At 38.4% G+C, this 23,205-nt stretch overlaps 1 non-coding gene across 1 annotated transcript; it reads left to right on the top strand.

The window, feature by feature from the left end:
• The first annotated feature begins 5,858 nt into the window (after window positions 1-5,858).
• LOC127672219 (U6 spliceosomal RNA) lies at window positions 5,859-5,965 on the top strand. Its single transcript, XR_007974877.1, has one exon. It is a non-coding gene; the product is annotated as a U6 spliceosomal RNA (small nuclear RNA).
• The last annotated feature ends 17,240 nt before the right edge of the window (window positions 5,966-23,205 follow it).

Genomic DNA, 23,205 nt, shown 5'->3' with positions numbered 1-23,205 from the left:
GATCAAGAGTATCAGCAGACATGTCATCTATTCTTCTGTGGACAGTGTCCAACAATAGGGAAACTATACTCAACTGTATAATGAATCAGCTCTAATCATAACTCCTTTGGCTGCTGGCAACAGTGGATCCCCAGCAATGGTGTGAGGTTTCATAGCTCTGGTGATCAAGTGCCACCAAATACGAAGCTTCAATGGCCGCTGTATTTGTTTATGGGACTTGTGGCCAATGTCAAGTCTGGAGTTCTTGAATCCACTCTCTCGGTTTGCTTCTAAAATAGTTGGTGTCCTTCTTGGCAAAGCTCAGATGTTTGCTATCAAAATGGCATTTTAGCCAGTTTGTTCAGCTTCATCGATCCTGCTGACAGAAATTTATGATAAGTAACATTGCAGTTTCTCGCTTTATGCTGGAATTACTGAGGTGAAACCACACTGGAAAAAAATCTCACTGTATTTTCTTTACTTAATGTTCTTCTGTACACAATCCATTGTCTGGGATGGTTTTCTAATGAAAATAATATATATCAATAGCTTTAATAATACAAAAGATGACACATAACATAGTTCAGTCATCTCAGTTTATTAAATTTTTCCATGACTTACCATTTTCTGTTTTTTTTTCCAACATCACCTGTTACTGTCACAAGGGAGATGTAGTCACATCAACCACAGCTGACTGTAAAAAGGCCAATGACTATTCAGATTAAGTTCCCATTATATATGTGTCACTAGTTAAGGATTTTACAATACATGATTTTGTATTTCCCTAGTAATTATAATTCATGAAGTATCATTTTACTTCCAATACTGCTGTTTTTCAACACACAGTAGGTACTCTCTATACATGTGTAACTGGTTTGCGTAAGTACATTATGGTGCCAACTCTATCATATACACCTGGATTTGTTTGGGGTGTATATGATAGGGTTGGCATGATAATGCCATCACACCAGGTACTCACATGTGGGCATATTTAGGATCCACACTCAAGCTGTGGATGGATAGAGGAGTGGTGTCTTAGTTCCTAAGACCATTGGGGAATGTGGTCTGAAGAACCGATGGTCTTAGGAGACACCTGTGAAAAGGTTTCTCAACCCCTGGAGGTTGAGAACTCCTGGCTTAAATGGTTCTTAGACATCCCTTTTGTCAATGTCAGAAAGTCTTATAGTATTCTTTATTAGAATTGTGAATTTAATTTGCACACATGTATCCTGTATTGGCTAATATATTTTACATCAATATTCATGAAAGACTGAGAAAGTGGGCAGAAATAGAAGATTATGTTGAACACACAGAAAACTTTGGGCCATTACTAATTTTATAAAATTGGTTCATCAGTAACAATTATCCCCAAAGTGCTGGAGCCTAAGATGAGGATGTCTCACAAATACATAGTGTTGTACACTAGATACATCCCTGGACCCTTCAATAACTATTTCTATTATGACCTTTGCAGCCCAGTGGACTGGAATAATCAGATACACAGATAATGAAGTTTTCATCTACTGAATGTCCAGTAGGGGGCAATATTGGAACTAACATGCTGATCTTCAGCACAAATTAGGACAAACAAAACAAACAAACAAAAACTCCCCAAACCACCACCATCACCAACAAATCCCACAGAGATATATTCTTTATACCACTTTACACAACAAAAATAATCTGGATAGTGACTTCATCTCTAGTCTCAGATATAGCTTTCAGTATTTGCATGTATAAGCAATGTTAACAATCTTCTCATTTTTATCTTGATCCTGAGGATCAGCTTGTCTAAATCAAGCTCATTTGCTTCCCATTTGCATTCTCCCATGCAGAATAAAACTGGTCCCTTTCCCCTTTGTGGTTCACATTCTAGGTCATGATCACTTTAGAACCTGGGAGGCATTCCTGACATGTATTCTTAAGAGTATAACTTTTTATGGTGGTGCAGTTTGAACCCAGGTCCTCACTAATGCTAAGCTGTGTTACCAAGCTTTGTCGGGGTCCCTAAACTCTGTTTTGAAGAATGGTTATTGTAATTTCTGTTGAGCCAGTTTTATGTAGCGAGATTAACACAGTGAGTTCACGTGTTAAGCTCACAAAGGGCTCCTACTGCCTTTTTTGTTTGTTTGTTTGTTTTTGGTTTTTTTTTTTTTTTTTTCCGAGACAGGGTTTCTCTGTGTAGCCCTGGCTATCCTGGAACTCACTCTGTAGACCAGGCTGGCCTTGAACTCAGAAATCCACCTGCTTCTGCCTCCCAGAGTGCTGGGATTACAGGCATGCGCCACCACTGCCCGGCTCTCCTACTGCCTTTTTAATGCAGTATTTCTTTCAGTAAACCGAGAGAAATGAAAATGTTTCCATACTTGGTTTGTTTTTAAAAACTGATGTTACACTAAAATAGCTAATATCCTAAAAGCATTTTAGCTTGTCTTCTTTAAGGTTGTATATATATCTGTATTATGCTGTTGTTCCTTTAACCTTTGAAAGTATTTGCTTCTTTCAATATTTTTTTCCTTTTATCTTTTGTTTTTTACAGTTATATTTTGTTGGGTTTTCTGACAGGACTGAACCTCTGAATTAGTAAGCCAGTCCCAATTAAATGTCCTTGGTCATGGTGTATCTTCACAGCGATGGAACTTTGACTAAGACACATCTGCTCATTGCTTTAATTTACCCACATTGGGCTGGTGAGCTATCTCAATCCAGATTTGATTCTAGCAGGGTTTCTTTTTATTTTTGTTGGGTTCAGGAATCAACACATAAATCATACAAACACCAATCTCAGTTCAGCAAGAACAGCTTATTGAACACACATCCCAAGAATGATCGATCAAGATCACAGAGGACTTAGAAATCAAGCTGTGATGCTGATCTCTTCTAAGGGCAGGCTTTTTTTTTTTTTTTTTTTTTTTTTTTAAATAAGAAAAACCATGTTCAGAAATTCAGAAGGTAAGGAGGCAGTACTACATTTTTGGCTAACCAGATAGAGTATTATCAGCTAATCTTTAAGTTGATTGGTCCTAAGAGACATAAGAGGGGTGGGGGGACAGGTGGTGAACAGGGGAGTTTCAGAGTTTGGAGATGACAAAGATTGAGTATTAAAACAACACCGTTATGACCTTTCGGGAGAGTGCTTTTAGTGTCAGCTATGGATAATTACTTCTGGGATGTGGAGTCTGAGAACCTGAACTTAATTCGCCTTTTGAGCAAAATGGAGATTGAATACAAAATGGCAGCAGCTATGTTAAAAGGAGTGGGCCTCAACATTCTTCTTTTATGCTATTATCATGTTAGTGGTTGGCTAATACCAGGGAGCACACAGGAAGGAAGGACTTGATGATGGGTTCCTTGGTTGCTTGTGTTTCTTAGACACTTTTATGCTTTTCCTGCAAGCTCCCACAGCTCTCTAGCATCCTTTCTCACTCACTTGTAGGTGTTAAACGCTTGCCTTCTTTGGCTGAAAGTCTAAGTAAATCTGACAACTATGCTCTTGGGACACTATGAACACATTATGCAGATGAACTCAAAGAATCTGATTCTTACATACTTCAGTTCTGCCTCTGTATGTATTCCACTGCTTCACCAAACTTCCTATCTACAAGTTCAAGGACAAAATTAAAAAAATTCGGGACAGCGGGGCATTGGCTTAGCATGGATGTTGCTTGGCTCCCAGAGCCTTGGTCTCAGGTTGTATGCTTGGGAAGCTGGTCCTAAAAACTTCACAGGCAAGTGGCCATGGATAAACAGGTAAAGCAAAGATTTGCAATTTACAATTTTACTTCAAATTGAAGTACAATCTATGCTTTACTTATTTACTTCTTGAAATTAAGGCGTTAGAAAGGAAATTTTTTGTTGAAAATTTGTCTTGTTGAAAATATGATCATTTTCTGGACTGCTGTGGACATATAGATTGGCTATATCTCTGTGGAAAGCAGCTGAACATTATTTACATTCTTTTGCTTGCTAACTTATTTTAAGATAGACATTCTGATACGTGTTTATTAAGCTATTTATTAAAACATGCATATAAAATGCAAATATCTGAAATATTTAACAAACACTATTGTGGTGAGTTGTATATCTATACAGAGTGTTTTGCAGCCATTAAAATTATACTTTATACTGGTTGTAGTGGCTCATACCTGTAACTCCAGTGCTCTGAAGGGTGATGGTGAATGCTGAGTTAGACTCAGGCAGCATGGTGACTTTACATAAAGAACAAAATAAAACGGAATTTTTAGATGTGATGAATGTCCATTAAGTAATGTTACATATCATATTTTATATTAAAACATGTGCTTATTACCCAAAAAAACTCTAAAAGTGTTCACACAGAGATCTTTTCTATATACTTTTTAGTATTTCACTTGAACATTTAAAAATATGTTCACTTTTTTTTTCAGAATGACCCCAGTCAATTCTGAGATTGAAGGTGGGTTTAATAATTTCCAATCCACTTTTATACCAATTTAATTACATGCAGGTATTAAGATCAATAGTAGTACAATGAGGAACAAGCAAGACAGTAAACACAAAATTGTCAAGGCAATAAGCAAACTCCTGTGACAGTTGTTTCCAAGGGCTTGTCTGAATAATCAAAATACCTGAGCCTGCTTTCTTGTCCAAGCCCAAAATCTTGCCTGAAGCCTGCTTCTTTCATTCTACCCTAAGATTAAAATCCCTGCGTTAACCTACTTCCCTATCATGCCCTAATGTCAGATTCCTTCCTGAAGCCCTTGTCCTTGGTCAATGCCAAGTTCCTGCCAAGCAGCATGTCATCTCAATAAGCTCTCTACATCTCTTCCCCTTTTTTTTATTTCAAAAACAAGGCTGAGCCTGTCTTAGGTCATTCTCACAAGGCCCTCCTTAACCGTCTTCAAGGTCACATGCACAAACACAGCCTTATTAGTGTTTATTAATAAGCAAACATGGCATTATTAGTATTTATTAATAAACACTGCCTTTTGGCACATGCCTCTGTCTTAGGTAGGTAAGGATTTGTGCAGAATCTTACTCTTACCTGGATTGACAGCCTGTAATATTAATGACTCTGTTTGGGGGTTCGTTTTTAGTTTCAAGCCATGTACCTTGGTTGCCAACAGATTAGTGTTTTTAAAGACAAGCTTTAACACAAATGGCAGGAATAAAAGTATTCCTAGGACAAGAAGGGCTAGCATGATCAAGCCATATATGCCATTCTTGAAGCTTGACTAAGACGGAAATACTGACTTCAGGCTATGAATAATTTTGCCAGGAATATTGGCAGCATCAAAGCTCATCGGAGCAGCATTCTTTAAATTTACAATCTCAGTATGCAAAGTTAAAACATCTAGAGAGGCGTTGAAATTAATGCTAAACACATTGCAAGTGTTTTTGAACTTTTCCACAATTATAGTGACTATCATTGTAAACTTTAGAAGTAACACAAATCCATTGGTATTTAGCATGACACAAGATGGCTTCTTACTCTTAAACTCTGAACCTCTTTTCTAATAGTTTGAATAGTATCATAAAGAACATCAATCTGTTTTTCCAAACACTATCTAAATACTCATGAATACTCAAAACATTAGTAACATTTTTTGTTAAATGATTAACAAAATTAGCTGTCTTAACTTCTTGTGTCAAGGCAATTGCAGAGGCAGTGGTGCTAGCTACCAATGTAATTAAAGCTGCTATATCAACAATAATCAAACCCACTACTCTCTTGCTTCTACTTAAAGCCTGACTCACTTCCTCCAGTACCTGCAAGCTTTTATTTCAGAATACCAAGGTCCTGTAATATTCACAGGTAATAAGACAAAAGCTGGTGGATAGACTACCACAACAGACATGCCAGTTTTCAACACACTAACACAATTAGAAAGTGTACAATCGTGCTTGCTTTGGCAGCACATATACTAAAATTGGAACGATACAGAGAAGATTGGCATGGCCCCTGCTCAAGGATGACACGCAAATTCGTGAAGCGGTCCATATTTTTTACAAAATAGAAACAGAAGGAACCCTACCCAATTCCTTCTACGAAGCCACAATTACGCTGATACCAAAACCACACAAAGATCCAACAAAGAAAGAAAACTTCAGACCAATCTCCCTTATGAACATCGATGCAAAAATACTCAATAAAATTCTTGCCAACCGAATCCAAGAACACATCAAAACGATCATCCACCATGATCAAGTAGGCTTTATCCCAGGGATGCAGGGTTGGTTCAATATACGGAAATCCATCAATGTAATCCACTACATAAACAAACTCAAAGAAAAAAACCACATGGTCATTTCATTGGATGCTGAAAAAGCATTTGACAAAATTCAGCATCCTTTCATGCTTAAAGTCTTGGAAAGAACAGGAATTCAAGGCCCATACCTAAACATAGTAAAAGCAATATACAGCAAACTGGTAGCCAGCATCAAACTAAATGGAGAGAAACTTGAAGCAATCCCACTAAAATCAGGGACTAGACAGGGCTGCCCCCTTTCTCCTTATCTTTTCAATATTGTACTTGAGGTACTAGCTCGGGCAATTAGACAACATAAGGAGGTCAAAGGGATACAAATTGGAAAGGAAGAAGTCAAACTATCATTATTTGCAGATGACATGATAGTCTACCTAAGTGACCCAAAAAACTCCACTAGAGAGCTCCTACAGCTGATAAACAACTTCAGCAAAGTGGCAGGTTATAAAATCAACTCAAGCAAATCAGTGGCCTTCCTATACTCAAAGGATAAGCAGGCTGAGAAAGAAATTAGGGAAATGACCCCCTTCACAATAGCCACAAACAGTATAAAGTATCTTGGGGTGACTCTTACCAAACATGTGAAAGATCTGTATGATAAGAACTTCAAGACCCTGAAGAAGGAAATCGAAGAAGACCTCAAAAAATGGGAAAACCTCCCATGCTCATGGATCGGCAGGATCAATATAGTTAAAATGGCCATTTTGCCAAAAGCAATATACAGATTCAATGTAATACCCATCAAAATCCCAACTCAATTTTTCACAGAGTTAGAAAGAGCAATTATCAAATTCATCTGGAATAACAAAAAACCCAGGATAGCTAAAACTATTCTCAGCAACAAAAGAAAGTCTGGGGGAATCAGTATCCCTGACCTCAAGCAATACTACAGAGCAATAGTGTTAAAAACTGAATGGTATTGGTACAGTGACAGGCAGGAGGATCAATGGAACAGGATTGAAGATCCAGAAATGAACCCACACACCTATGGCCACTTGATCCTCGACAAAGGGGCTGAAAACATCCAATGGAGAAAAGATAGCCTTTTCAACAAATGGTGCTGGTTCAACTGGAGGTCAGCATGCAGAAGAATGCGAATTGATCCATCCTTGTCTCCTTGTACTAAGCTCAAATCCAAATGGATCAAGGACCTCCACATAAAGCCAGATACTCTGAAGCTAATAGAAAAGAAACTGGGGAAGACCCTTGAGGACATCGGTACAGGGAGAAAGTTTCTGAACAGAACACCAATAGCATATGCTCTAAGATCAAGAATTGACAAATGGGACCTCATAAAATTACAAAGTTTCTGTAAGGCAAAGGACACCATCAAAAGGACAAATCGGCAACCAACAAATTGGGAAAAGATCTTCACCAATCCTACATCAGATAGAGGGCTAATATCCAATATATATAAAGAACTCAAGAAGTTAGACTCCAGAAAACCAAACAACCCTATTAAAAAATGGGGTACAGAGTTAAACAAAGAATTCTCACCTGAAGAACTTCTGATGGCGGAGAAACATCTTAAAAAATGCTCAACTTCATTAGTCATTAGGGAAATGCAAATCAAAACAACCCTGAGATTTCACCTTACACCAGTCAGAATGGCTAAGATTAAAAATTCAGGAGACAGCAGGTGTTGGAGAGGATGTGGAGAAAGAGGAACACTCCTCCACTGCTGGTGGGGTTGCAAATTGGTACAACCACTCTGGAAATCAGTCTGGCGGTTCCTCCGAAAACTGGGCATGTCACTTCCAGAAGATCCTGCTATACCACTCCTGGGCATATACCCAAAAGATTCCCCAGCATGTAATAAGGATACATGTTCTACTATGTTCATAGCAGCCCTATTTATAATTGCCAGAAGTTGGAAAGAACCCAGGTATCCCTCAACAGAAGAGTGGATGCAAAAAATGTGGTATATCTACACAATGGAGTACTACTATTCAGCCATTAGAAACAATGAATTCATGAAATTTTTAGGCAAATGGATAGAGCTGGAGAATATCATACTAAGTGAGGTAACCCAGACTCAAAAGATGAATCATGGTATGCACTCACTAATAAGTGGATATTAGCCTAGAAAACTGGAATACCCAAAACATAATCCACACATCAAATGAGGTACAAGAAGAACGGAGGAGTGGCCCCTTGTTCTGGAAAGTCTCAATGAAGCAGTATAGAACAAAATCAGGACAGGGAAGTGGGAAGGGTTGGGTGGGAAAACAGGGGGAGGGAAGGGGACTGATGGGACTTTCGAGGAGTGGGGGTCCAGAAAAGGGGAAATCATTTGAAATATAAATAAATATATCAATAAATTAAAAAAAGAAAGTGTACAATCAATACAACTTACATTAAATACTATAGAAGAGACAAAAACAATTTTGACATTACCATTTAATAAAAGATTAGGAGCCTTAATACATTCACTAACACTTGTTTGAAACCTAGATCCTTTCCCAATTTTATCCAGTGCAAATGTAACTTTATACAAAGCAGTGGTCAATTTTCAAATGTCTCTGAAAATGTCCAGAACCAGCTTTCTAAATGAAGAATGTCATTTCCTTTTTTCCAGTATTGGATTGACTTCTAGTCCAGTCCATGATTGAGTGAGAATAACTGGTCACACTAAAGGATAGAGAAAAGTCATTATAATGGTTTCTTTATTTGATTAATTTTTCTAAGTCAGTTTCCACAGTCTCCATGTCTGTCCCACAAGGTCTAAAAGCTTGAGGCAAGGCAGCTTGTCCAAACTGGGATATAGGCAAGCAAAGGTGGGTCAGGCACAAATGTCTAATACAGCTTTCCAGTCACCACTGTCAGTGCACTTAGCAAGTTCTCAGCATCATTCTTTGTCCCAGCATCAGCATGTCACACCAGTCACTGTGGCAGCTAGCATGCTCCTTCAGCATCCTGAGGAAAAAAAAACAAACATGCCCTCTTCCCCATATTAAATACTTGATTGGGATCATGACATAGACCAGTATGTGTATCCTTCCATTTCACCTAGACAAAGGTATGCTTAGTTGTAGGGTATCATATACACTCAGCAGAGAGTTCCTTGGCATCCAAATTTTTAAAAAAATTAAAATAAAAAAGGGCATGATTTGAATAATTTTGTGGTGTATATATGGAGGATATAACTCCCTCTTTTTTATTTTATGAAGATAATGTTTTAAAGCTCCATGGGGCCATTCTACAATGCCTTGTCCTAGAGGATTATAAAGAATCCCAGCAATGTGGATGATATTAAAGTATTGACAAAACATCTCCAATGCTTGACTGCAATAGCCAGTTCCATTATCTGTTTTAATCTGATTAGGAACACCCAATATAGAAAAATAGCGCAGGCAATGACAAGTACATTTTTAGTTGCTTCTCCTATTAAAGCAGTGGCAACTAGAAAGCCTGAAAAGGAGTCAATAGTCACATGTACATATTTTAATTTTCTAAAATCAGAAATGTGAGTAACATCCATTTGCAATAATTGATTAGGTAGAAGTCCTCAAGGATTAACACCATTATATGGTACAGATAGAAATTGAGGACAATGAGGACAAATCTTTACAATTTGCTGTGCACATTCCCTAGAAATACCAAATTGTTGTCTTGGACTATTACTATTTTGATCGTGTACAGAATGAGATTTTTTGGCCAATTGTTCCTGTGTAAGGCCTATAACCTGCCTGGTATATAAATCTGCTGTGGCATTTCCCTCACTAAGGGGTCCTGGCAATCCAATATGAGCTCTTAAGTGGCCTACAAAATAGGGAACTCTAGTTTCTCTTAAATTGAGTTGTATATGAATAAATAATTGCAAAATTTGAGAATTAGCAGTTTCTAAAAAAGTAACAGTTTCGAGTAATTGCAGACCACGAGCTATATATTGGTTATCAGTATACAAATTAAAATCTTGGCTTTTCACATTTCTTTCTTCTTCTTCTTCTTCTTTTTTTTTTGTTTTTTTTTTTTTGTTTGTTTGTTTTTTGTTTGTTTTTATTTTTGAGACAGGGCTTCTCTGTGTAGCTTGGGCTGTCTTGGAACTCACTCTGTAGACCAGGCTGGCTTAGAACTTAGAAATCCTCCTGCCTCTGCCTCCCAAATGCTGGTATTAAAGGAATGTGCCACCATTGCTCAGCTGGTTTTTCCCATTTCAAAATAGCAGCTTCAGCATGTAGTTTGATTATTTGTGCTGAAGCAGGGGGAAACTCAAAAGAATGAACCTGTGATCCAATCACATATGCAGCCTTTCCATTAGATGAGCCATCTCTAAATACAGTGAGCACATTCTTTATGGGCTGCATGTGTAAATTCACAGGGAATACAAAAACATGCATAGAGGTAAATTGTAACAAATTGTCTTTTGGATAGTGATTATCAATTTTTGCCTAGAAAATTTGTACATGCAATACGCCAAATTTCAGTATTCTGCAATAACCAATTTAATTGTTGTTTGGAATAAGGAATAAATATTTCATCAGGTTCTTTCCCAAAATATTTTCTTGATTCTGTCCTACAATTCTGTATTAACACAGCAACAGCTTCATAATAAGCTGTTAAAACTTTCTTTGGGGACGAAGAAAGAGGAATCCACATTATTGGTCCCTTTTGCCAAAGGACTGCTGTTGGCATGTGAGTTGTAGCAAGAATACAAGCAGCCAATAATCGATCATAGTCTATATATCTGTTGTTGGCTAATAGCGTCTTCTATTTTCTGCAAAGCTATTTGTCCCTCATCAGTTAATTGTCAAGGGGAATTGGGATTTGCATCCCCCTTGAGGGTATCAAACAGAGGTTTAATTCCTCCTGTAGTAAGCTTAAGATAAGCTCTTAGCCAATTACTATCTCCTAGTAACTTTTGAAAATCACTTAAAGTAAGTAAATTTTCTTTCCTTATTTGAATTTGCTGTGCTACAATTCGTTTAGGATATAACTCATATCCCAAATATTGAAAAAGATACCATCTTTGAATCTTTCTGGAGCAACAACTACTCCAAAAATTTTAAAGCCCATTGTATAAGAGCAAAAGCCTGTAATAAAACTCCATGAATAATATACACTGAAAGATTCAAAGTCCTAGCTTATTGTATGGAAGCAGAGACAAAATATTTTTCTCACTTAAGGTAAAACTATTAGCCATTCCTTGAGGCAAAACTTTCCTATGATATTGATTCACAGACCCTTTACCCTCATCAGGATGCAAAGGAATAACATCAGAACAATTCTCCAAATCCTTAATAACTCTATATGCGGTAGGCAGGCCAGATCTTAATGACTTCATAAGTTCCATAGCCTCATCAACTTTTCATAGATCTTAAATTTGAACTTTATTTTGAATGACACACCTTGATAGATCTGTTAATAAAGCGGCTTTGGCCTAAGAGAAATTCCCTGAAGGCAAGATGAGGGCCCAGAAAACTTCCCTTGGCAGGGAGTGTCACAGGAGCCTCGGAGGCTGTTCTGAGCTTTGTTGCATTAACTCAGATGCAAATATTTCCTTATCTGAGCCTGTTGCCTGAGGCCAGGCCTAAGGATTATCCCTCCTGCGGTGAGGACAGACTCCAGGGGAGCAATTCTACTGTCCATCTCTTAAATATTTTGGACAATCTTTCCTAAAATTATTTATGCCCCATACTTAGAACATGCCTTATCACCTCGGCACTGGGAAAGCATGACTTGTACTCTAGTCCCCTGCAAGGCAGCAGCCATAGCCAGACCCTGATTGTGTGAGGGTCCAATTTAAGTTTGCCTTTGCTTTGGATGGCTGGATGGCTGTGTAGCAGACTGCATTAGCATTCTCATAAGCCAATTGTGTAACAAAAGACCAATTGTGTAACAAAAGCAACCGCTTGAGGGTCTCAATTGAAAATTCTGCTAGCAGCTTTTTTTTTTTTTTTTTTTTTTTAAAGTCTATCCACAAATTCCTGAAACAGTTCATCAGGAGGCTGTTTGATACCAAATAAATTCCCACTAAGATCTCCTTTCCAATTTTGGGGGGTTGAATTTTGTTTCTACCACTGTATTCAATAAAGCTTGTGTAAAAGGGGCAGGGGTACTTTTGAGTTTGTGGCAGCATATTGGCCACAGCTGTTTTAACTTTTATTACTCTTGAAATCATCCTAATTACAAAATATGGGTGAGTTAAGAATTGTGAGCCTGTGATCAAACTGCAAACTTCAGTAAATGGAACATTGGCAGTTCAGTCTCTAAGTTTCTTTTGCAATACTAGAGCATAACCACAACTTTGGAAAACAAAACCCAATTTTAAACAATTCATTCCCTTTACAATCAATACCAAAACATTACTTTCAAATTATAAAGTCTGACTGCCAGTTCTTATATATGAATGCTTGACAGTGCAACTTTTAATACCTCATTAAAGAAACATTGTTTTAAATCTTATCCCTTATAAGTCTAGTTTCTAGGATAAGAATTACACACAATATTACCCCAATTTAGAAGTATCTTTTGAGGCCTGATTTCCCGGGCTGGTCATGCCACATGTTGTTGTTGTTTAAAATTACTCCAACCTGAGTTGCCAGTTTTAAGCTAAACTTTTATTTATTTATTTATTTATTTATTTATTTATTTATTTATTACCAACGTTACACTTTTTTAATCATACCCAATAACTTATAAGCCAATACTCTATGACCAAGACATGTAAGACATTTATACCTTTAAGACCAATCAGAAACAAAATGAAATGTCTAGACCATCTTATAAATTTGATCAAACAAATTTTTTACATTTTCTAACTGTAATTTCAAGAGAGGAGCTCCTTGTTTCCTGCTGAACTCAATAATCACAATCACAGATTTTTGTAGGAAAAACAGCCACCAGCTCCCTTACCATAGAAGCCGAGAGCTTCTGGCCCCTTTAAGATCAGTTTGTACAGAGAAGCTCCTGGCAGGGCTTCTCAGCTCTGCTAGACTCCTAACTACAGGTGCCGGTCTCCAAAGGCCAACTGCTACTGCTTTTTATTTATTTTCTCTTTTTCTCTTTTTATGAAATTAGTTAAAACTAAATCAAAGGGCGAACAACCAGTAGATAAATTTTTAACCATTTTTTCTTTTGAACATGAAACGTGGAACAATCAATCAAACCACCAAACAAAAACACAGACTTAACATAAGATAGTTTTGACAGACATGGACAAATTGGTATGCCAAGGACAGACAATAGACAAAGAGGGAAAAGAATTAGAGGTCCTGGAAGGACCCAGATAACCTACCTAAGGCACCCAGAACCAAAGATTCCTCCAAGAGAAGCCAGAGGAGGCAGAACGGATCCAGACCGTCCTTCTGTCCCTAGGAGAGCTCTGAGACAGCTTAAGTTCATTTTCCTTCTCCTTCGCCAAAGCTTCCCAGACAGTCGGGAAGGACTGCTTTTTTTCTAGCGCATTCTCTCACATCTAGGATGTAAACTGTCTCTAGGCAGAGTCCAAAGACTAAAAGCACCTATCAGAATTACCTTCACTTCTCTAACCTTTAGCATAATTCTAAGCACATACACAAAACACACTTTACCGTCACCTTGTCCTTCTACAAGGTTTTTTCACCACTGGCCCAAATTTTCCTCTGCTTGTGCTTCCTTTTCCTGAAGTGTCCTTCACTGTACCCTGCTTTCTGGAGCCCGATGTTGAGGCACCATCTGACCAAGCCCGCTCAGTCAGTCAACTGGTTCTCCAGCACAGGAGTGAGGATTAAAAAGAAAAAAGATGATTAGACAACATTGCAGCATGACCCAGTCAATTCTGAGACTGAGGGCATATGTTCACTTTTAATATATACTATTAGAACCACTTTATTTTTGCATTGGGATTTTTTTGCTTGTGAGTTCTAAGGAATGCTTTTATAAAAATAATACATACCTACATTATATAAAGGTTTTAATTATTTTTGTAATTTTATTCTTGGCTATGCATCTGGCATAAGGTATTATGATTACATAAATGAATAGCTTTGTTATTTTTACACAGCATATGAGGTAAATTAGCTAATGACCCAAGAGTGCTTTAATAAAATACTTTAGAAGGTAGATGCTCAATAGATGGAGTGGCAAGGACAGAGCAATAATATCCACAATTAATTTCATTTAGTCATAACCTGGATTCGTTCTATGAATAAACACTACATAACTGATTTTTACAGATGAAATATATGTATATATTACATACATATATCACATATATGTATATATAATTAAACAGATGAAGAGATGGAGAGATATTTGACTAGAGCTAATATATAAAAATATTAATTGCAGGATCTAGGCGGCAGCGTTATGGCCGTTTAAAATTCTTTAAATTTTTTTTGTATGAAAATGTTTATAAGAAATTGAGAGAAAAAGGGGAAATCCACTGTTTTACTTAGGGTTTCTATTGCTGTGAAGTGGCACTATGGCCGTGGTAACTCTTTTTTTTTTGTTTTAAGGGTGAGTTTTTTTTTATTCTATATATTCTTTTCCCCCTCCCCCTATTCTATATATTCTTTATTTACATTTCAAATGATTTCCCCCTTCCTGGCTCCCCACTCCTCGAGAGTTACATAAGCCCTCTTCCCTCCCCCTGTTCCCCCATCCACCCCTTCCCACTTCCCTGTTCTGGTTTTGCCCTACACTGCTGCACTGAGCCTTTCCAGAACCAGGGGCCACTCCTTCCTTCTTCTTGGACATCATTTAATATGTGGATTATGTCTAGGGTATTCCAAGTTTCTAGGCTAATATCCGCTTATCAGTGAGTGCATACCATGATTGATCTTTTGAGACTGGGTTACCTCACTTAGGATGATGTTCTCCAGCTCCATCTATTTATCTAAGAATTTCATGAATTCTTTGTTTATAATGGCTGAATAGTACTCCATTGTGTAAAAATACCACATTTTTTTTTTTTTATCCATTTCTCCATTGAGGGACATCTGGGTTCTTTCCAGCTTCTGGCTATTATAAATACAGCTGCTATGAACATAGTGGAACACGTATCCTTATTACATGCTGGGGTATCCTCTGGGTATATGCCCAGGAGTGGTATAGCAGGGTCCTCCAGAAGTGTCATGCCAAGTTTTCTGAGGAACCACCAGACTGATTTCCAGAGTGGTTGTACCAATTTGCAACCCCACCAGCAGTGGAGGAGTGTTCCTCTTTCTCCACATCCTTGCCAACACCTGCTGTCTCCTGAGTTATTAATCTTAGCCATTCTGACTGGCATGAGGTGAAATCTCAGGGTTGTTTTGATTTGCATTTCCCTAATGACTAATGATGTTGAACATTTTTTAAGGTGCTTCTCAGCCGTCCGAAGTTCTTCAGGTGAAAATTCCTTGTTTAGCTCCGTACCCCATTTTTTAATAGGGTTATTTGGTTTTTTGGGGTCTACCTTTTTGAGTTCTTTGTATAAATTGGATATTAGCCCTCTGTCAGATGTAGGGTTGGTGAAGATCTTTTCCCAATTTGTTGGTTGTTGATTTGTCCTTTTGATGGTGTCCTTTGCCTTAACAGAAACTTTATAATTTTATGAGGTCCCATTTGTCAATTCTTGGTCTTAAAGCATAAGCTATTGCTGTTCTGTTCAGGAACTTTCCCCCTGTACCGATGTCCTCAAGGCTCTTTCCCAGTTTCTTTTATATTAGTTTCAGTGTGTCTGGCTTTATGTGGAGGTCCTTGATCCACTTGAAGTTGAGCTTAGTACAAGGAGATAAGAATGGATCAATTTGCATTCTTCTGCATGCTGACCTCCAATTGAACCAGCACTATTTGTTGAAAAAACTATCTATTTTCCACTGGATGTTTTCAGCTCCTTTGTCAAAGATCAAGTGGCCATAGGTGTGTGGGTTCATTTCTGAATCTTCAGTCCTGTTCCATTGATCTGCCTGCCTGACATTGTACCAGTACCATGCAATTTAACACTATTGCTCTGTAGTATTGCTTGAGGTCCAGGATACTTATTCCCCCAGACCTTCATTTACTGTTGAGAATAGTTTTAGCTATTCTGGGTTTTTTATTCTTCCAGATGAATTTGAGAATTGCTCTTTTTAACTCTATGAAGAACTGAGTTGGGATTTTGATGGAGATTGTGTTGAATCTGTATATTGCTTTGGACAAGATGGCCATTTTATATTAATCCTGCCAGTCCATTAGCATGGAAGATTTTTCCATTTTCTGAGGTCTTCTTCCATTTTCTTCTTCAGAGACCTGAAGTTCTTGTCATACAGATATTTCATTTGTTTGGTTAGAGTCACACCAAGATACTTTATATTGTTTGTGGCTATTATGAAGGGTGTCATTTCCCTAATTTCTTTCTCAGCCTGCTTATCCTTTAAATATAGGAAGGCTACTGATTTCCTTGAGTTGATCTTGTAATCAGCCACTTTGCTGAAGTTGTTTATGAGCTGTAGGAGTTCTCTGGTAGAGTTTTTTGGGTCACTTAAGTATACTATCATATCATCTGCAAATAGTGATAGTTTGACTTCTTCCTTTCCAATTTGTATCCCTTTGACCACCTTATGTTGTCTAATTGCTCTAGCTAGTACCTCAAATACTATATTGAAAAGATATGGAAAGAGAGGACAGCCTTGTCTAGTCCCTGATTTTAGTGAGATTGCTTCAAGCTTTTCTCCATTTAGTTTGATGTTGTCTACCGGTTTGCTGTATATTGCTTTTACTATGTTTAGGTATGGACCTTGAATTCCTGTTCTTTCCAAGACTTTTAGCATGAAAGGATGCTGAATTTTGTCAAATGCTTTTTCAGCATCTAATGAAATGACCATGTGGTTTTTTTTCTTTGAGTTTGTTTATGTAGTGGATAGCATTGATGGATTTCCATATATTGAACCATCTCTGCATTCCTGGGATGAAGCCTACTTGATCATGGTGGATGATTGTTTTGATGTGTTCTTGGACTCGGTTGGCAAGAATTTTATTGAGTATCTTTGCATCGATGTTCATGAGGGAAATTGGTCTGAAGTTCTCTTTCTTTGTTGGATCTTTGTGTGGTTTTGGTATCAGCATAATTGTGACTTCGTAGAAGGAGCTGGGTAGTGTTCCTTCTGTTTCTATTTTGTGTAATAGTTTGAAGAGTAAAATTCTGCACTGAAACCATCTGGTCCTGTGCTTTTTTGGTTGGAAGACTTCTATGACCCCTTCTATTTCTTTTGGGGTCATGGGACTGTTTAGATGATCCATTTGATCGTGATTTAATTTTGGTATGTGGTATCTGTGTAGGAAATTGTCTATTTCCTCCAGATTCTCCAGTTGTGTTGAATATAGGCTTTTATAATAGGAGCTGATAATTTTTTGAATTTCCTCAGTTTCTGTTGTTATATCTCCCTTTTCATTTCTAATTTTGTTAATTTGGATACTGTTTCTGTGCCCTTTGGTTAGTTTGGCTAAGGGTTTATCTATCTTGTTGATGTTTTCAAAGAACCAGCTCCTGGTTTTGTTGATTCTTTGTATGGTTCTCTTGGTTTCTACTTGATTGATTTCAGCCCTGAGTTTGATGATTTCTTGTCTTCTTCTCCTCCTGGGTGAATTAGCTTCTTTTTGTTCCAGGGCTTTCAGTTGTTTCATTAAGCTTCTAGTGTATGTTCTCTCCATTTTCTTTTTGGAGGCACTCAGGGCTATGAGTTTTCCTCTTAGCACTGCTTTCATCGTGTCCCATAAATTTGGGTATATTATACCTTCATTTTCATTAAATTCTAAAACGTCTTTGATTTCTTTATTTATTTCTTCCTTGACCAAGATATCATTGAGTAGAGTATTGTTCAGTTTCCATGTGTATGTGGGCTTTCTGTTATTTTTGTTGCTATTGAAGACCACTTTTACTCCATAGTGATCTGATAGGAGGCAAGGGATTAGTTCGATCTTCTTATATTTGTTGAGGTCTGTCTTGTGACCAATTGTATGATCGATTTTGGAGAAGGTACCATGAGGTGCTGAGAAGAAAGTATAATCTTTTGCTTTGGGATGAAATGTTCTATAAATATCTGTTAAATCCAATTGGTCCAAAGCTTCAATTAGTTTCACTGTGTCCCTGCTTAGTTTCTGGTCCATTGAGGAGAGTGGAGTGTTGAAGTCACCCACAATTATTGTTTTAGGTGCAATGTGTGCTTTGAGCTTTAGTAAAGTTTCTTTGTGCCCTTGATTTTGGAGCATTGAGAGTTCTTGTTGAATTTTTCCTTTGACCAGCAAGAATTGTCCTTCTGTGTCTCTTTTGATTACTTTAGGTTAAAAGTCAATTTTATCTGATATTAGAATGGCTAGTCGTTTCCTGAGACCATTTGCTTGTAAAATTGTCTTCCAGACTTTTACTCTAAGGTAGTTTTTGTCTTTGACGCTGAGGTGTGTTTCCTGTATGCAGCAAAATGTAGGGTCCTATTTCCTTATCCAGTCTGTTAGTCTATGTCTTTTTATTGGGGAATTGAGTCCATTGATGTTAAGAGATATTAAGGAATAGTGACTATTATTTCCTGTCATTTTTGATGTTATTTTTATATTATATTTGTGTGGTTATCTTCTTTTGGGTTTGATGAAAGAAGGTTACTATCTTGCTTTTTTTCAGGGTGTAGTTTCCCTCCTTGTATTGGAGTTTTCCTCCTGTTATTCTTTGTAGGGCTGGGTTGTGGAAAGATATTGTGTAAATTTGGTTTTGTCATGGAATATCTTGGTTTCTCCATCTATGGTGATTGAGAGTTTTGCTTGGTATAGTACTCTTGGCTGACATTTTTTTTTTCTTAGAGTCTGCATGAGATCTGCCCAGGATCTTCTAGCTTTCATGGTCTCTGGTGAGAAGTCTATTGTAATTCTGAAAGGTCTTCCTTTATATGTTACTTGCCCTTTTTCTCTTATTGCCCTAAGTATTCTTTCTTTGTATAGTACATTTGGGGTTTTGATTATTATGTGACAGGAGGTATTTCTGCTCTGGTCCAGTCTATTTGGAGTTCTGTAGACTTCTTGTATATTCATGGGCATCTCTCTCTTTAGGTTAGGGAAGCTTTCTTCCATAATTTTGTTAAAGATATTTGCTGGCCCTTTAAGTTCTATATCTTCACTCTCATCTATACCTATAATCCTTTGGTTTGGTCTTCTCATTGTGTCCTGGATTTCCTGGATGTTTTGAGTTACAAGCTTTTTGCATTTTGCATTTTCTTTGACTGTTGAGTCCATGATTTCTATGGTATCTTCTGCACCTGAGATTCTTCTTCAATCTCTTGTATTCTGTTGTTGATATTTGCATCTATGGTCCCTGATTTCTTCCCAAGGTTTTCCATCTCCAACGTTGTCTCTCTTTGTGACTTCTTAGTTGTTTCTACTTCTGTTTTTAGATCCTGGATGGTTTTGCTCAGTTCCTCAATTTGTTTGTTTGTGTTTTCCTGTAATTCTTTAAGAGATTTTTGTGTTTCCTCATTCATAACTTCTGTCTGTTGATTCAATTTCTCCTGCATTTCTTTAAGTGATTTTTGCATTTCCTCTTTATTGGCTTTTATCTGTTGACCCATATTCTCCTGAATTTCTTTAAGTGATTTTTGTGTTTCCATTGTAAGGGCTTCTAACTTATTCATGTTCCCCCGTATTTCTTTAAGAGATTTATTTATTTTCTTTTTGTGTTCCTCTAGCAGCATCATTACCAGTGATTTTAAATCCAAATCTTATTTTTTCTGGTGTGTTGGTGTATCCAGGACTTGCTGTTGTTTGAGAATTGGGTCCAGTTGCTGCCATATTGCCTTGATTTCTGTTAGTAAGTTCCTACGTTTGCCTTTTGCCATCTTGTCATCTCTGGTGTTAGTTGGTCTTGTTGTCACTGACTGGTGTTTGAACCTGTTGTGAGCCTGTAAAGCTATTTCCGCACCTGTGGATGACTGGGTTTCCCCTGGCACAGGTTGCTGATGTGCTGCCCTCCTTTTGGATGCCCTTGGAGCACTAGTGTGTCCTCCTCCAAGCAATGCTATACTCAGGTTGTCTGTGGACCTGGTGCTGCCCATCTGCTCCTTCAGGGAGCAAAGATGACTCAAGCTTTGGGGACGTTTTCCAGGTGCTGATCACTTTGTAAGGCAAATGATTCCCCCAACCGGGTGGTGCACAGATAGCCTGCCGAGCTGCCCAGGGCCTGGTTGCAGGCAAAAGCCTGACAGGCTTAGACCCAAGCGATGTTCGCCTCAGACTATGTCAGTGTACTTGGCGCTGTCAGCTCTCTCTGGTGTCTGGGAGCCAACATGATGGAGCACCTCTCATAACTGGCTGGCAGGGGGCAGAGGTCTAATGGGGCTTCAGAGCAGTAAAAAGTGCTGCAACTCCGCCGCATGCAGCCTGGCTGACCTGCAGTGGCCAGTGGGAGTGGGCGCAGGACCTGCCTGGTCCTCATCGCCTCGGTTCTGCTGGTTGAGGCCCTCTCCTCCGGACATGCTGCTGCCGCCACCGCCGCCTCTCACTGCTGCTCAGATTCAGGGTGGGTTTTACTATCTGTAGAATAAGGGCAAAACTCTGCCCTAGTCCTTTGATGAGTTATAACAGACTCAATGATAAAGTAAAACAACACTGTTCATAGATGGAAGACAGTGGACTTTAAGGCAGAGAGCTGCAGTTGATGGGAGCCTTCTGTTACTGGAGTTGGGGCTAGAGCCTGTGTCCTGGTTACCCTATCCCATGGTAAGTCTTATAAAGGAAACCATTTAATTGGAGACTGGCTTGCAGTTCAGAGGTTTATTCTACTGTCATCATGGTAGGAAGCATGGCAGCATGCAGGCAGATGTGGTGCTGAAGAAGAAAGTTCTACATCTTGTAAAAGTAACTTTTACTTACATGACACAGTTATTATCTCTGGAGCTTATTGCCTCCATCTGGTAACATAGGTCTAGTCCTAGAAGCTTCTAGCCTTCATAAAATCTAATCTAGTTCTAGAATGTTTTCACCTCTGAGACTTACTGATGAATAAGCTCACCCTTTCTTGCTCTTTCCGAGCCCTGGCTGACTGGTTCAGCTCAGTTGTTCTGGTTTGAAATCATCTCCAAGCTGACTGGTTCAGTCAGGCTTCTCTTTTGGTTTCTGACTGAGTTGCTCTGCTTGGCCTCAAACTAAATCTAGCAATCTGTTCTGATCTTCTGGCTTCTTCTCATTCTCTGGTTCCAGAAGGCCAGAAGCCTTCACCTGTGTCTAGCTTGTTCTCTCTTCAGTCTCTGTAAAACTTCCTGGTAAAAACTGCCGTGACCTCAGCTCCAGTGCACTCTCTCCACTACCTCCCAACTGACTGTATTCCCCAAACTTCAGTGTCTGACTGTGGGTGTCTGTATTAGCTCCCTTCTCCTGTAGGAGGAAGCTTCTCTGATGATGGCTGGTCAAGGCACTGATCTGTGAGAGTAGCAGGATGCCAGGAGAAGTTGCTTTATTGTTGCATTCTTTTACCAGAATATTTGGTTTTCTCTTAGGCCAACACTTATCTTATTTAATATCTAGTGCCTGTTTTATGAAGCAGCTTTCCCCTGCTCTGTTCTTTTGGGGTTATTTGTTTATTTTTCTTTTGGTTACTGGATACTCTTTCCCAAAGAATATAGGCTGGTCTGGAGCTAGGATTCTCTCCGCCTCTGCCTCAAGTGCACTGGTTGTTATAGGCCATTTGACTTTTTTGCCTTTATCCAAAGCTACCTTACCCTCTCACTCCAGCTTTAGTGTTCTCTGCCTCCATTTATATTCCCCCTCTGACCTTTAGAATTGTCTTGCTGATATCTATACAGCACCTTTCTATGAAATTAACTGGAGTTGTTTTAACTCTGTCTTGTCAATACTTAGTCTTTTAAAAATATCTATCTATCTGTCTATCTATCTATCTATCTATCTATTTATCTATCTATCTATCTATCTATTTATTTTAATGTTATAAGCACTGATTGGTGCATTGCCTGCATGTATGTCTGTAGGAGGATATCAGAACGCCTGGAATTGGAACTGAACCCAGGACTTCTGGAAGGACAGCCAGTGCTCTAAACTACAGAACCATCTTTCTAGCCTGATTCCTCTTTCAATCCGCAAATGTGGAGTATTTGTCTATTCATTAATCTTTTCACTTTTTAAATGAGAAGTTTTTTTCCCCACAAAGAATTTAGATATATTTTGTTTAGTTACATGTGTGTTTTTTTTAAATCATGTTCCTATTGTGATAAATAGATTGATATGGTCCATTTTCAGATATGCCATCCTGCTGTCTACCCAGCTGGTGGCTACTGCCTGCTCGTTTGTTTCAGAAATCAGATAGTTGGAAGGTTGCAAAGAGTGAGTAAAGTGGATGAACCCACATTAGAAAAAGGGGGCAGCCCTGATGCCCAAACCACTACATAAAACTGAGTCCTAAACCAGAGAGAGGGAATCTGGGAAGCCAGCAAGTGCTTCTGGCTTTTAGGAGAAAAGGAAAGGAATTTCTCAGGACCTTAGAAACCATTGTCTTGTGTCAAATCAGCATGCCAGCCATTTTTTCCCCCTTTTCTCCATGCTGGTGTCCTTTTCTGCAGGATGGTATACTAAAAACGGCTGCATTTTCACAAGTCTTCAATCTTATTTCCAACACTAGCAGAGGCAGTATGCTACTAAGTTTCAATCTAATTGCTAATTGCCCACAAATATGAAAACGAATGGCTTTTGTATGTTAACATTGTATCAGGCAATTTTCTATAATTGTTTTTTTGTTGTTGCAATTTTCCAACCCAATTACCCAGTAAAAAAAATCTCAACTTAATTAATATCAACACAAGCTATAAGGCTAGATTGGGTGGATCTCCCACCACACTACTCTATTCCCATCTATGTTATCCCATATAACTTGCGGTTTCTCCAGGCCACCCTCCTCTCCTTAGATCCTCTGTAGCTCCTCCCCCTTCCTGTTGATCCTTTTCTCCTCCCCCAAACTCTCAGCTCCTCCTTCCTCCTGCTCAGTCATTGGCCCTAGCTTTTATTTGAAAAGTTAAGGTGGGGAAAATGTTCACAAGGTACTTGTATACAT

Source organism: Apodemus sylvaticus, chromosome 21, assembly GCF_947179515.1.
Source record: "Apodemus sylvaticus chromosome 21, mApoSyl1.1, whole genome shotgun sequence".
Classification (NCBI taxonomy): Eukaryota; Metazoa; Chordata; class Mammalia; order Rodentia; family Muridae; genus Apodemus; species Apodemus sylvaticus.
Note: the sequence above shows the minus strand (reverse complement) of the source record. Positions and strands in the feature narration are given on the sequence as shown.